Source organism: Tupaia chinensis, unplaced genomic scaffold (assembly GCF_000334495.1).
Source record: "Tupaia chinensis unplaced genomic scaffold, TupChi_1.0 Scaffold000111_1, whole genome shotgun sequence".
NCBI classification, from domain to species: Eukaryota; Metazoa; Chordata; class Mammalia; order Scandentia; family Tupaiidae; genus Tupaia; species Tupaia belangeri.
The window spans coordinates 140428-155484 of record NW_006159575.1 but is presented as its reverse complement, the minus strand read 5'-3'; the positions used below and the strand labels follow the sequence as shown (position 1 = coordinate 155484).

The window sequence follows — 15057 nt, the reverse complement described above, 5'->3', positions numbered from 1 at the left end:
TATGTCAAAACTTATCAAATGTTTGTTTCTCAGAGAAGCAAAGAAACCTCCAAAATAATGAATAAGTAACTGCTTACCTGAAATTCTATGTTTAGTAAAAAAATACTCATCAAGATTTAGGAAAAATAAAAATATTTTCAGACAAAAGTTAAAAACTCATCACCAACAGAACCTGGACTAATAGAAGCTGATTATCAAACGGGACATGGCACCCAGGGGTGGTGGCACAAGCAGTAGGGCACTGCTGCACCATGGGAGGCCTGACTGATCTGAACACATCTGGGCCCATCAGAGCATATCTGTGGCCCTGGTTGGCTCAGAGGCTGGGAGGATAATTGTGGCATGGCAAGATCCTATTAAGGCGCAACCTCTCCCCACCCCAACCCCGTCTCTACTTATCACAAAACAAGTAAATAAAATAAACTTTTTTAAGAAAGAAAATGAACTCAGAAGAGCAGAGACATGGAAAGAATGCCATAACATAAAATAAACACTAGACTGTATCACACCTTGAATGGTTTCCTTAATTAAGATGCTCAGTAATTTATTCAGTAACTGGAAAGCTTTAGTTTAAACTTAGACAAACTTTGGTTTAGGAATATATAAGTATAGCATTTGATATGAGGTCAACTGTTACAAGATTTGCTTAAGTATCTTGAAAAACATTCCTCGGGGGGGGGGGAATACTAAAATTAGAAAATAAAATAATGTGACATTTTTAAGAAATTAAGAATTTAAAGCACTTGTGTGCCCCCAGGTTTCTATAATCAAATGAATAGAGTTATTTAAAAGAATGGGAACAAGTTAAATGATCATGAAACTAGTGAGAATGTTGCTGAGAACTGCTCCATCAGTCAGTAATGAATGGGAAAGACATGAAGGACCTAGTGCGTGGCGGTCGGCAAGGAGGGCAGAGCAGCTCCATACCTTTGAAAACTAACCATGTGTTTTCTCTTTGATTGGCATTGTAAAGACTGTTTCACTTTGTGTCTGGACATTATAAAGCACTTCTGTTACTCTCTCAGGCTTCTTATATATACACTGGTAATTTGTATTAAGATAAAAGAAAGCTGCTGTGAACTGAATTATAATGTTTGTTTTATCCAGATATAGAGAATGGAATGAAACAGGGTGCCACAAGATTACATATTGCTATTTTGTGTATGATTTGTCCAGTCTATATTGAGAGCAGGGAATACTTGTCACTATTTCTTGATTTTTAGAGATTCCAGAAGACGTTGTATGTGTGCATGTGTGTGTTTAATGTTTGCCAACTTTATTGGCAAAAAAAAAAAAGAGGGAAAACCTTTAAACAGTTTAACACAGGGCATTGTTGCTGATTCTGTCAGAATAAAGAAGTTCTATTTTAAATGTCCATCTAATTGTCCAAACATATACAATACTGAATCTGCACATCAAGTTTGCTTTATGAAGTACAGTGTTCATGTTTTAGGCAATCTTCTAAACATGTAAATACAAAGAAAATGAAATCACTGACTTAAAAACTGCATCAAATGTAGGGTATTTTTAAATGTAAATTTATGTGGTTCCTTGTAATAAGCCATGCCCAATGAAAACCAAAAGCTGGAAAAGCAGTTACACTTCCTACTTGAGTGGACAGTTACAACGATCAGTCATTTTCTGCAATGACCATTATGTTTTCAATTTATCGTGAGCTACGCTGAACTTACTATGAGATGTAGTCAAAGTCAGAAGAGAAGATGTAGGGAGAATATTCTTTTTTTTGGAGGAGGCTAAGCCCTCCAGAGTCAGCATGAGAAATAAGCATCCTGCTGATTCTAGGTGGAAGAACTTAATGTAGTCAATTTCAACTCATGCTGAGCTGACTTATTTTTTCACTGGCTTATTTGATGTCAATCTTCTAAATCAAGAGTGTTTAATTCTTCTAGTTCATCCAAATCTTCCCCAGTAAAAAGAGTTCCATCAATAGGAACAGCATCGGCGACTCCATTTTCCTGTCCCTCCCCTTCAGTGTCATCTTCCAAATCACTTTTTTCACCATTTTCAGCCCTGCCCCCAGAAGCTTCATTTAATTTGTTTTCATCTTTACCTGAAGTATGTGTGCGGAATCTTTCAAGACTGGCTACAGTAATACCTGTTTCATCTACATGTCCTGGGATATACAGGTTTAAATCTGTGTCATTGATGTTCATTGAATCATCAGCCTCATCACCACCTGTTCCCTGGGCATAAGGGGTATCATCTGCTTCCTCATCATCCTCATTGACCAGGATGGAATTCAAACACCTCACGACCACTGATCACTGATGCTTTCCCTGCTTTGAAGTCAACTTTCCTTCTTTCTATATCTTGTTCAAGTTTATCCATCTTTTCTTGTCTTTTCCTTCTTTTCCCTGCAAGAAAAGATTCTAGAGTGATTTTGCTAACATTTAGACCTAGTGCAGAACACTGTCTCTCGAAGAGATCTTGTAATGAAATTTCATCATCTTTCTCTTTGTCTTTTTTTAAGACAAATCCAGGTGGAAATGCTTGACGGTACATGCACATATCACCTCCTCCAGGGCATACCCCAAACCAGCCATACTTGTTTTCAATAGCTTCAAGAAAATGCTTGCGCACTATTTGAATTTTTGTTTTTTTTTCTTTTTCACTTCACTATACTTCTTGTTCACTGCTTGTTCCAGCTTTTTCTCATCCCAATTATCCATAGTATCTTTTTCAAGTTCTTTGTCTCTTACATCAATGTAAATGCTTTGTCTTCACATTCGCTCTCCAGAGTCAAATCATGAGAGAATTTACTTTTTTTTGGAGAGGTTTTTGCCATAGGGCGCGTGCACTTGCCAGACAGAGACAGAGATAGAAAGCGAGAAATCACCCCCTGGGGAGGATGGCCATGCTGCAATCCATTCTCCATTCTCCTCTCGGGATCTTGAGCACGCACGCGCACGCACACGCACCCGGCGTGAGTTTTAAGCCACTGGGTCCAGGACGCGAACCACGGTCAACTATGTGGGAGTCCAGCGACATAGCCATTACGCTAACTGCTGGCCCCAGAGAATTTACTCTTATCTCCTTACCATGAACTTGGAATCTGCACCTTATATTTGGAGCAGCAGCTATAGGTTTGAACAGCTCATTTAGCTCCTGTAATTCTTATCTTTCTTCAATTTCTTTCCAGCCTCACTTGGTGCTACCTGTTGTGCATTTTGTTGACCACATTTAACTTGACGAGTGACAGCCTCAATAAACTCTTGCTTTGCTCCCTTCTTTTTCTTTAAACCAAAAGTTTTTGTCTTTGATAATCTTCTTCTGTTCTGTCTTTTTGCTGCCCCCAGCCTGAGCCTGTTTCTTAGCAGGCATTGCAGAGGTAAGAGGCATCAGTTAGACAAGCACAGATGGATACCCTGAGTTGTTGGTTTGTTTTAGATTTTTGCCATAGGGCATGTGCACTGGCCAGAGAGACGGTAGAGAGGGAAAGGGAGAAATCTCTCCCCATGGGGATTGGCCATACTACAATCTCTTCTCCATTCTCTGGGGATGCCATGCTTCAGTCTCTTCTCCATACTCTCGGGATTCTTTGCATGCACACATGCACACACACCGGCATGACTTCCAAGGTGCCAGGTCCGGGACTCAAACTGAGGTCAACCATGTGAGGGTCCAGTGCCTACCACACAATCTGCTGGGCCCCACATAAGAATTGTTTTAAGGGAAACTTTAATATAGACTTGTTTTAGAGGCATGGCTTGATTACACAATGTGCAATGGGAATTAAGACAGTGCTGTTTGTTTCAAAGTATTAGGATCCTGAAGCAGTAGTAACCCCATAGGCAATTATATCCTGAGAGGTAAAGCAGGTCTTTGAAAATACTGTGGAGTCACATGTGGGAATGCGCATCAGACATAGATAAGCCATCTGCCACCAAGAAAAGGTCACACTTTCATAGTCAACTGGACATTTTTCTTGTCCAAATTTGTTTTTCTTGCACCCAAACTGACACTATTTGTTCTTTATAGGAAATTTTTCTTCCAAATAAAAGGGGGGTTGGGGTGGGCAGCCAGTGACCTGGTATTTAAGGCAGCTGGATCCCACATGGCTGACTACCATAGTTCTAGTCCAGACCCAGGGGCTTGAAAAACACACCAGGTGTGTGTACATACGTGCATGCTCAAAATCCTGAGGGAACTGGAGAGGGGATGCAGTGTGGCCATCACGGGGGATGCTTTTTCTCTTTCCTTCTCTCTCGCCTCTGTCTCCAGCGAGCGCATGTATCCTCTAGCAAGAAAAAAAGAAGTGAGGCCAGGCAGAGTGACTTGGAGGAAAAAGTTTGAAGTAAATTGGCAATTTCTATTTTAACATTTTATTTGTTTTAATCGTTATTTTCTTCCGAATTTATACTACAACATACTGTTCTTGTTGTTTATCACAGTGTGATCATACTGTACATACTGGCCTGGAATCTTACTTCACACAACAGTAAAAAAGGGAAAGGGGTTTTTATTGTTTGTTTTGTTTAGGTTTTGTCATAGAGTGTAGATGCTCCCCAGGGAGGACCGAGAGAGGGAAAGTGAAAAATCACCCCCCAGTTGGGATGGCCACCCCATAATCCCTTCTCCATTCTCCTCTCAGGATTTTGGGCAGGCATGCACATGCACCTGGCATTTTCAAGCCACCAGGTCTGGAATCAAACTGTGGTTGGCCATATGGGAACCCAGCACCTTACCCACCATGCCACCTGCTGGCCCCAGAGAAAGGGTTTTTATATTTTAATTTTTTTTTAATTGCCAGAGAGTATATGCAACTCATCTGAGAGACAGAGAAAAAGAGAAGAAAGTAACTCTCTGTGGGGCGTGGTCATGCCACAGTTCCATTTCCTCCTTCCTATCAGGATTTCGGGTACACATGCACATATATTCAGCATGTTTTTCAAGCAGCTGGAGCCTGGATTCTAACTGCTGTTGTCTTTGTGATCCATCTCCCTTAACCATTAGGCTATGAGGCCTGCACTTGATTTTTGTTAATGCCTCTTTATATATATACCATAAGTTTCATTTGGATGGACATTTAGGCAATTTACTGTTTTTCATTATTATAAGTATCTTCTATCTGTGTCTTTGTGAACTTTGTTATTCGTTTCCTTAGGGTAATTTCTCAAAAGTAAAATTGCTTGCTTCCATTTTCCACTCATTCCTTTAGCAAATATTTTTAAATGTCTGGATATAATGGTGAACAGAATAGAAAAGGTGCTCCTTTAAAGGTTGAGTCTGCATTTCAGTGATGATAGACTTTGGTAAAGGAACAAATTTCTGATGGTGATGCAAGACCTATCAGGAGACAGGGAGGGAATTGATAGGGGCAGTACTTTGGGAAGACATTGGTGCTGATACCTAAAGGATGAGAAGGAACTCAAGATGGGCAGGAGGTGGAAACGTGGAGGTAAAGGCCTAGAAGGCAAGTACAAACTTGGCATTGTGAGAAGTTCGAAAGAAGTCAATTAGTGTCTGTCACAAGGGAGCACTCGAAGCCTTTCTAGGGACCTTATTAAACCAGCTAGCTCTCTGGCTTTTCTAGTCTGCCTGCTTGCCTTTTCTTTTTTACTCCCAAATCCAATCTAATCGAATGTAGGTTGGTCAGTGAAGAAGGAAGGAAATGAACACGAATTCACTTACAAGATTATGGCATTAGGGGCCAGTAGGTGGCCTCGTGGTTAGGGGCACTGGACTCCCACATGGCCAGCTGCTGCTTGAGTCCTGAACCTGGTGGTTTGCTTTCTCGCTTTCCCTCTCTCTCATCAAATAAATAAAGTTAAATGAAAAATAATTCTTTTTTGAGGAACCAGCAGTTAGTGTAATGGCTATGTCGCTGGACTCCCACATAGTCGACCGCAGTTTGAGTCCCGGACCCGGTGGCTTAAACTCACGCCAGGTGCGTGTGTGTGCGTGCCCAAGATCCCGAGAGGAGAATGGAGGAGAAGGGATTGCGACGTGGCCATTCCCCCGGGGGGTGATTTCTCGCTTTCTGTCTCTCTGTCTCTGTCCTTCTGGTGAGCGCATGTGCCCCATAACAAAAAAAAGACCTCCCCCCCCCAAATTTTTTTTTTTTAAAAAGATGGCATTAATCTAGAAATGGATAAGTTCATTACACACCATCAGACCTACTAAATCAAGCCCAAATTCTAACAGGGAGTGAACTGTAATCCACTGATTGATTTGGTATGTAATCATGTCCACTTCATTATAATTACTCACCTTTGGGAGGTTTCAGCTATGCTATTCCTAAGGCTTGTGAATAATCTTTTTAATAACTTCTTCATCTGTCTTTCATCTCTTATAGCTTCTTGAAATGACAGCATGAGCCATCATTTTATTTGATGGCTCTAGCCTGAATTTCTAAATAGACAGCATGCTTTCTTTTTCTGAAGATTCGTCATGACTTTTTAAAAAAAATATATTTTTAAAAGAATTACTTAACTTCATTTGTTCATTTATTTACTTAAGTTGACCAGAGAGGGATGGAGTTAGAGAGAGAGAGAGTGAGACAGCAAGCCAACAGGTCTGGGACTTGAACTGCAGTTGGCCATGTGGAAGTCCAGCACCCTTAACCACCATGCCACCTGTTGGCCTCAGTGACCCCGGCTTTTGTGGAAAAGGATTTGTTTGAAAAGGCTTTTTTTTTTTTTTTTAAAGTTTTCTATTAGACATGTGCGTTCACCAGGAAACTAGCCACAGAGGGCCATGCATTTTTCCTGGTTTAAGTACATTCCTCCCATCATCCTCAGCCCTCATCGCTCCCAGCCGTTACCTCTGTCTTAACAAGTGAGATGGATGGACAAGTTCCTAGTGCAAAAGCATCCTGGTCAGCCTTTTACATGAAGTTCACAGACCTGGCCAGTGACCTGGAGATGGAGCTGTACTGGGTCTGTTACCATAATCATTACCATGTCGTTATTGTGGCTGGGTCACATGAGACCCATACACCTGTTGACCAAGTGCTTAGTGGCTGAATCTTTTTGGGGGGGCAGGCGGCTAGAGGGCACATGCACTCAACAAAGAGTGAGAAAGCACTCCTGCATGGGATGCCTAATTCCTTCTCCATTTCTCCTTTCAGGATTTTGGGCATGCACACAAATGCACCTAGAATGTTTTTCATGACTTGAACTGCACAATCATCTGTGTGGGATACAGCCTCAACCAACATGCCACCACCTGGCCCGCTGAATTTTTTTTTTTTTAAGTTATTTATATTCCACAAGAAAGAGGCACTCCAGACAGGATGTTTGCACGACAGTCCACCCCTACCTCAGCCAGCCAGGCTTGTGCATACAAATATGCCCATGCCTGGCATGACCAAGGAGGGTGCGAACCTTGCCCCATGGGTTCAGCATCACCGGGCCTTGTCTCAGTGTCGTGCTACTTCAACTGGGCCAATGACTGAGTCTTGACACTAGTATTTGGCCAAGGCCTAAGCTAGAAGATTAACCTCACAGGATAAGCATCTAGAATATGTGAAGACGCATGAGATTTTATTCAAAAATTGTAATTTTAGTAGAACATTATATTTTTAAGATTTAACATAGAGCAGAATTAATTTTTTAAAAGAATTATTTTATTTAACCTTATTTGACCAGAGAGGGACAGAGTGAGAGAGAGAAAATGAGACAGCAAGCTGCCAGGTCTGGGACTTGTGGGAGTCCCAGTTACAGTCGGCCATGTGGGAGTCCAGCACCCTTAACCACCATGCTACCTGCTGGCCCCAAGGAGAATAAATTTCTTAGCATGATCAGCTGTAAATTGTACCTGTACTCTTTAAACTAGTCACTTAAGATACTGAATAGTGGAGGCCAACAGGTGGTGTAGTGGTTGGGGTGCTGGTCTCCCCTATGGCCAACCACAGTTCAAGTCCCGGATCTGGTGGCTTGCTTTCTCACTCTCTGTCTCTGTATCTCTCTGGTGAGTACACGTACTCTGTTGCAAATTAAATAACAGTAATAATAAGTTAAATAATTTTTTGAGACTTACTATAGGGCATGTGTGCTTGCTGGACAGAGACTAAGAGACACAAAGCACGAAATCAGTCCATGGGGGGATGGCCATGCCACCATCTCCTCTCCTCCATTCTCCTCTCAGGGTCTTGGGCATGCTCACTCACACTCCCAGTGTGAATTTTAAGCCTCTGGGTCCAGGGCTTGAACTGCGGTTGACTTTGTGAGAGTCCAGCGACATAATCATTACACCACCTGCTGGTCCTATAAGTTAAATCGTTTTTAAAAAATACTAAATAGTTTCAAATGTGAAGTAGGGACCAAATTATTAAGTATAGTTTTCTCATAATACTCATTTTCCAGGAACTTTTTGGAGACTCTTCATACTTTCATTCTGAAAACACATTCACCCTTGAATTAATGGGTAGGATTCAACACACAAAGCACATGGAGGGGCTGGCAGGTGGCATGGTTGAGGTGCTGGACCTCCACACGACTGACTTAAGGTTTGAGTCCCAGACCTGGGAGCTTGTTTTCTTACCTTCTCTCTCTGTCTCTCAAATTTGAAAAATAATACTAATAAATAAAATTAAATACATTTTTAAAGAATTACTTATTTGGGGCTGGCAGGTGGCGTGATAGTTAAGGGTGCTGGACTCCCCCACAGCTGACCATGGTTCAAGTCCCGGACCTGGTGGCTGCTTTTTCGCTTTTCCTCTTTCTCTCTCGTGCACTCTGTTTCTCTCTAGTCAAATTAAAATGAGTAAAGTTAAATAAAATGAACTCTTTAAGGGTAAGCAGGTGGCATGGTGGTTAAAAGTACCAGATTTCCACTTGGCCAACTGCGGTTTGAGTCCCAGGCCTGACAGCTTACTTTCTCACTTTCCCTCTCTCTCTCATTCTGTCCCTCTGGTTCAGGACTTGAACTGTGGTCAACTGAGGGAGTTCAGCGCCTAATCACCACGCCACCTGACAACCCCATAAGCAAATATTTTTAAAAAATTAAATTTTAAGGCTGAGGCCTTCTAGGACAGAGCTGGAGCGGCAGTGACGGGATGGTGCTGCTAGAGAGTGAGCAGATGATGGTCGAACCAAACCCATTCCAAAAAAATGTAGTGTGGAGGGCTTTGAGCCTGCAGACAACAAGTGTCTGTTAAGAGCTACTGATGGGAAAACGAAGATCAGCTGTGGTGAGCTCTAAAGAGGTAAGTTTCAGATGGCATGCTCAAACCTATTGAGGGCTAACACGGATGGGCTGAAGAAACGGAACAAAAAGCGAGTAAGAGCAAAGCGGCACAGTGAAGGGCACTGAGTTTCCTGCTTTCAGCAACCATTTCATTGCTATTCTCCTTTTGGCCACAAAACTAAATTTCTGGTTACCCTACAGTAATTGTTTTCATGTGAGATTATAGTCATTTTGGAGAGGAGTGGCATTGTTTACAGGATAGTTGTGGTAAGAAGCCAGCTTATTTTAGACCTCGCTGTTGGTCTGTACTACACGGTTGTATATGCTGGACTACAGTTTAAAAGTGTCTCACCTGTCTTTGAAAAGCAATGTATCATTAAACCTGTCTATGGATCAAAAAAAAGTTAAATTTTAAAAAGCACACAGGGAGATTTTTACTCCAAGTTACATAGAGAGTGCTTATGTTTATTTGAATGGGAATCTTCAATTATTAATAAAAAATCAGAATGACATTCTAATTAGACATAACCTGTGTAATCACATGGTCATTGACAAGTTCTGAATGCCAGAAAGCAGATTTAAATATGCACTGAACTGTTAGACCTTGTAAAGGCTGAAGCTGAGGAACAGAAAATATAGCATCCCAGACTGCAGCCGAATTCATTCTTAATTCTTACCTTTGGTCAAAAATGTGCAAGGGTCTTTGTGTCCAGCCTGATGCAGAGACCCATTTGACAGAGCTTGACATGGGAAGGAAGGGGCATTTTGAATGTGGGTAATGTTACTAGCAGGTTTTGTCCCAGTCAAAAATGCTTCCTGGAGTAATAACGTGACCAAATGTTTATGGAGAGCTCACTAAGTGGCAAAGGGGCAGACTCTGTACTAGGTTTATTATTATTTTTTAAAGAATTATTTCATTTAACTTTATTTATTTATTTATTTATTTATTTACATTTTTAATTTGACCAGAGAGAGAGAGCGAGTGAGCGAGAGAGAGAGCAATAGTGAGAAAGCAAGCCACCAGGTCCGGGACTTGAACCATGGTTGACCATGTGGGAGTTCTTCGCCCTTATCGACCACGCCACCTGCTGGCCCCAGTGTACCAGGTTTTATCTAATTGAATCCTTGTATTGCTCATTTAGTCTGCACAATAATTCTGTGTGATGATTATCCCCATTTGCTGGTGTGGAAGCTGAAGCTCAGGGAGGATAAAATAATTTGTGCAAACGACACTGAAAGACAGGAGTGGAGGCTAAGATTTAACTGGCCCCAGAGCTGGACTCATGTTCTTATTACACCACCTCAGCTCTCTCAGAGGAATGTCGACTTTTTTGTCTGAGAGTATCTAAAGCAGCGCCAGGGACAGAAGATAATAATGAGCACTTGGTTTATGCCACTCTCGGTACGCAATGTTTTTGCAAATATTACCTCATTTAATCTCCACAACTACATTACTTGGTAGGGATTTCCATAAATGAATGAAGAAATTGGCTTGGGGACTTTAAATCCCTTGTCCTAGTGGGCAAAAGTCTCCGACTCAGTTTCACAACTAATTACAATTCCACAACGAATTACAGTCTCACAACAAATTACAGTTGTGACAGTGCTGAGATGAAAACCTATGGCTGTTAAGTTTCTAGCCTGTATTCTTCCTACTGTGTCATGCTCTGTTCCCAAAGTCCTGAAAAACGGTTGCTGGGTGAAGCGACAGTGGGCTTAAGGGCACTGTGCCCGCTTTGTCCTTCCTAATTCTAATTCATTTCTTTGCACTCTTCACTTTTTCTCTCTGATCTTCTCAGCAATTTGATCAGATTTCTTTTCCAGTCTGTCTCCACCCTGTATATATAGTAGAGATATGTCACAGATATACCAATTTTGAAAATATTCATTTTATTTATTCTTTTCTTAAATTTTTATTTATTTATTTTTTTGGAGAGGTTTTCACTACAGGGTGCATGCGCTCGCCAGACAGAGAGAGACATAGAGACAGAAAGCGAGAATCACCCCCCAGAGGGGATGGTCATGCCTCAATCCCTTCTCCTCCATTCTCCTCTCGGGATCTTGGGCACACATGCACACACGCCCAGTGTGAGTTTAAGCCACCGGGTCCAGGACTCAAACCGCGGTCGGCTACATGGGAGTTCAGCGACATAGCCATTATGCTAACTGCTGGTCCCTATTTATTCATTTTTTTTGTTAAAGTTTATTTTTCCTTCCATGAGCTTGATAGACCAGAAGAGACAGAGAGAGCGATGGCAACCCTGACATTACATTGACATCGTGATCCGACCCCAGTTCACAGCCAGCCCCAGATCAGGGGCATGCATATGCCTGGCATACTCAGGAGGTCCAGACTTGAACTGGGAGCCTTTCCATGTGGCATTGCCTCGCAGAACTCAAACATCACTTCCCCTTTCCTTGCCCACCATCCTCTAAGCCTTATAAATGCCTTTATTATAGTACTTGTTGAATTTAGTGTAGTTGTGACATATCTCTGTCGCTTTCATTTCTTGAAACACCTTGAGATCAGAGTCTGTATTTCCTCTTTCTGTTTAGTCAAATCCTCAACCCTGTGGTAACTCTCAGACACTACACAGGCTGATGGCTAGAAGCTGCTGCAGACCTCCATTACAAGAGATGCCCTTTGCTTCCCATTGGAAACAAGGGGGTACGTTCCTCTTCTGTTCTTGTATGGCTGGAAGGCATCAAAGGGACAGGGAGGAGGGAATTTCTATCATGTGGAATTGAGGTAGCTCAATGGCGACACAAAAATGTTGTTTCTGAGATGTCTTCCAGTGAGGTCATTCACTTCTCTGGGGTCTCTGGGGGAGAAGACACAGAATCTGAGCCTCTTAGATATAAGGGTGGAACACTGGCCAAAGATCAAAAAGGTATTCCATCTCTTTCATCTGAAAATGTATGCCAAGAGCAAAGAGGGAACACCAGAAATATTGCAAAGTGACTACTCAGGCTATTGTCCTGGAATAAAGACATGATTCTTTCTGGTGACTCACCTCTAACTAGAGTAAGTACTTCATAAAAGCTAGGAGTTGTGAGGCACTTAACCGTAATCTTAGCCCTTTGTAGAGATAGCTTCAGTGCTCAGGCTGACCGGGTGATCCCCTGTCAGCGCGCACAGGATTAGAAGCCTTGACATTTTACCCTATCAGTGTAACTCCCCGTCTATTCTCAAGATAGTGCTGGCAATTCCTCTGGCAGCTGATCACACAGTAAGGACCGACTGGGCTCACGAGCTCTCAAGACAGAGGACATCCTTGGAGAATGAATGTTTCTGCTACGGGAGGTCATGGCACCCAGAAAGTGACTAGAAGCAGCAGCTGATGCCCTCTCTAATACGTTCTGCTATTCTTGTCTCATGCACGCACAGGTCCAAGAGCGGCTGGCAAGTGAACTCTAAGAGTATCATGCCTCCAGTCTGAAGGGTAGGATCACACGGCTCTGAACTGTGCTCTCTTCAGTTATGAACCCTATAACCTTCTAGAAAGGCAAAGTCGTAATATCTGTAATTGACACACAATGTTGCAGTTGGAAATTCTACAACGAATGTGATGGTTGTTTTGAAAAAAGCTTCCAAATCTTCCAAACCATGAAATCTATCCTAGAAATTCTGCCTTGCCTCTTGTGACAGTGTCGTCAGACCTTTTCAAATAGAGGGTCCTCAAAGCGAGTACAGAGGATGAGCCCTGAGTCAGTTTAGCTGCCTGAGTGAGAGAGAGGAGCCCTTGAGAGCTCCAGCAGCCCCAGGGGGAACACCACACCCGGGTGAGCGCCAACGACATGCCCTGATAGCTGGCACGGTTGCATTCCCAGTTTAAATAATCACAGCTGGTCAGTTTCATCATCCTTTACAAAATTTGATTAATTTGAAAGGGGTGCTGGGTGGGGGGGCAGCTAGTAAATGCTCCTTTTCTCCTTCTCCAGAGAGAAGAATCCTTACTTGCTTCCAACATTAAGCAAAGGGCACCTCGCCAACGGCACACTACAGCATCTGTCTAGCCATCAGCTTTTCCCACCTCAGCATATTTTCTGTGGAGGGGATTTACTTGAGGGAGATTTATTTCCTTGCTTTTTGAATCTTGAAATTAATCCTAGAGCCTCTTGTGTCATTCTAAATGATTTAAGTTCTACAGGGAATTGGAAATAGAGAGAATACAGCATTCCGGCAACTTTTAAATGTGCAGTATCCTTAAATGTGATTAGAGTGCACAATGGTTTTCTGAGAAATTATGTATTAGAGACTCTATTGTTCTGGCTGTTCTAATTTATTTTATTTTATTTTAGATTTTTGCTATAGGGCACATGCGCTCACCAGAGACGCGGAGAGAGACAGAAAGGGAGGAAGCGAGGAATCACCCCCAAGGGTGATTTCCATTCTCCTCTTGGGATTTTGGTAATGCATACACACATGCCTGGCATGTTTCAAGTCACTGGGTCCAGGACTTGAACTGTGGTTGGCCATGTGGGAATCCAGCACCATAACCACTACGTCACCTGCTGGCTCTTCTAACTTATTTTTTAAAGATGGATTTACTTGGGCAGCAGGTGGCATGGTGGTTAAACCAGTGGACTCCCGCATGGCCAACCACAGTTTAGTTCCAGACCTGGTGACTTGCGTTCTCATTTTCCTTTTCTCTCTCTCTCTCTTGTCAAATTAAAATAATAATAATAATAATAATAATAATAAATACTTCTTTAAATAGAAGATTGATTTACTGAGAGTTTTCATTTAAAAGCAATATTTGAATAGGGAAAGTAAAGAAATACACACTGCCAACTTTAAATCTACTCATCCTGGCAAGCAATTAATTATTTTTTTTTTAAGAGAGATTTTTGCTATAGGGCATGTGTGCTCACTGGTGAGACAGAGACAGAGATTCAGAAAACAATAAATCACCCCCTAGGGGGGATGGCCACACCACAATCCCTTCTTCATTCTACCCTTGGGATTTTGGGCATGCACACACATGTGCCAAGCATGAGTTTCAAGCCAGCGGTTCTGGGACTGGAACGTGGGAGTCCAGCTCCTTAACCACTACGCCACCTACTGGCCTTGCAATTATATATGTTTTGAGAGTCCAAAACCTCAGCAACTTATTTCATTTCCCTCCACTTTGCTTCTCCATCCCACATACATTATGAAACTTAGTATATTATGTCATAGCCTAGCGTCCGTTCAACAAATCCAGTTTTTATTTATGTATTTATTTTTGAGTTATTAATTTATTTATCATCATTATTATTTTTCAATTTGCTCATCAGAGAGAAAGAGAGGGGGAGAGAGATGGAAAGTGAAAAAGCAAGCTGCCAGGTCCGGGACTCTAACCACAGTTGGTCATGTGGGAGTCCAACACCTTAACCACCATGCCACCTGCTTGCCCCAAGTTTTCAAATACCTGCTGTGTGTAGATACTCAGGACAGCACAGTAAGATACAAAACTAAATTCAAACACAGTGTAACCAGACTTGTCTATGATTACCTGCCCTACTCACAGCTTCGTTTAAGTGGAGGTACTGCTCATGGGTTCCTGCTGTAACCGCGCACTCCAACCCCAATATGTGACTTCTCCCTGGCTACAACTCATTAAATGAGGGAGGAAACCTGATCCAAGAAGAATACCAAGGGACTACCAGATGGCGTAATGGTAATGTTGCTGGACTCCCACATAGTCGACCGCAGTTCACGTCCCAGACCCAGTGGCTTAAACTCATGCCGGACACGTGTGCGCATGCCTGAAATCCTGAGGAGAATGGAGAAGGAATTGGGCATGGCCATCGCCCTGGGGGCTGATTTATCTGTTTTTGTCTCTGTCTCTCCGGCGAGCACATGTACCCTATAGCCAAAAAAATAAAATAAAATAAAATAATAAAAAAAGGAGAGTAAGTCCA

General features: G+C 42.2%; 1 pseudogene; it reads right to left on the bottom strand.

The window, feature by feature from the left end:
* Window positions 1–1874: 1874 nt before the first annotated feature.
* LOC102490268 (zinc finger CCCH domain-containing protein 15-like) lies at window positions 1875–3342 on the bottom strand (annotated as a pseudogene).
* Window positions 3343–15057: the final 11715 nt, after the last annotated feature.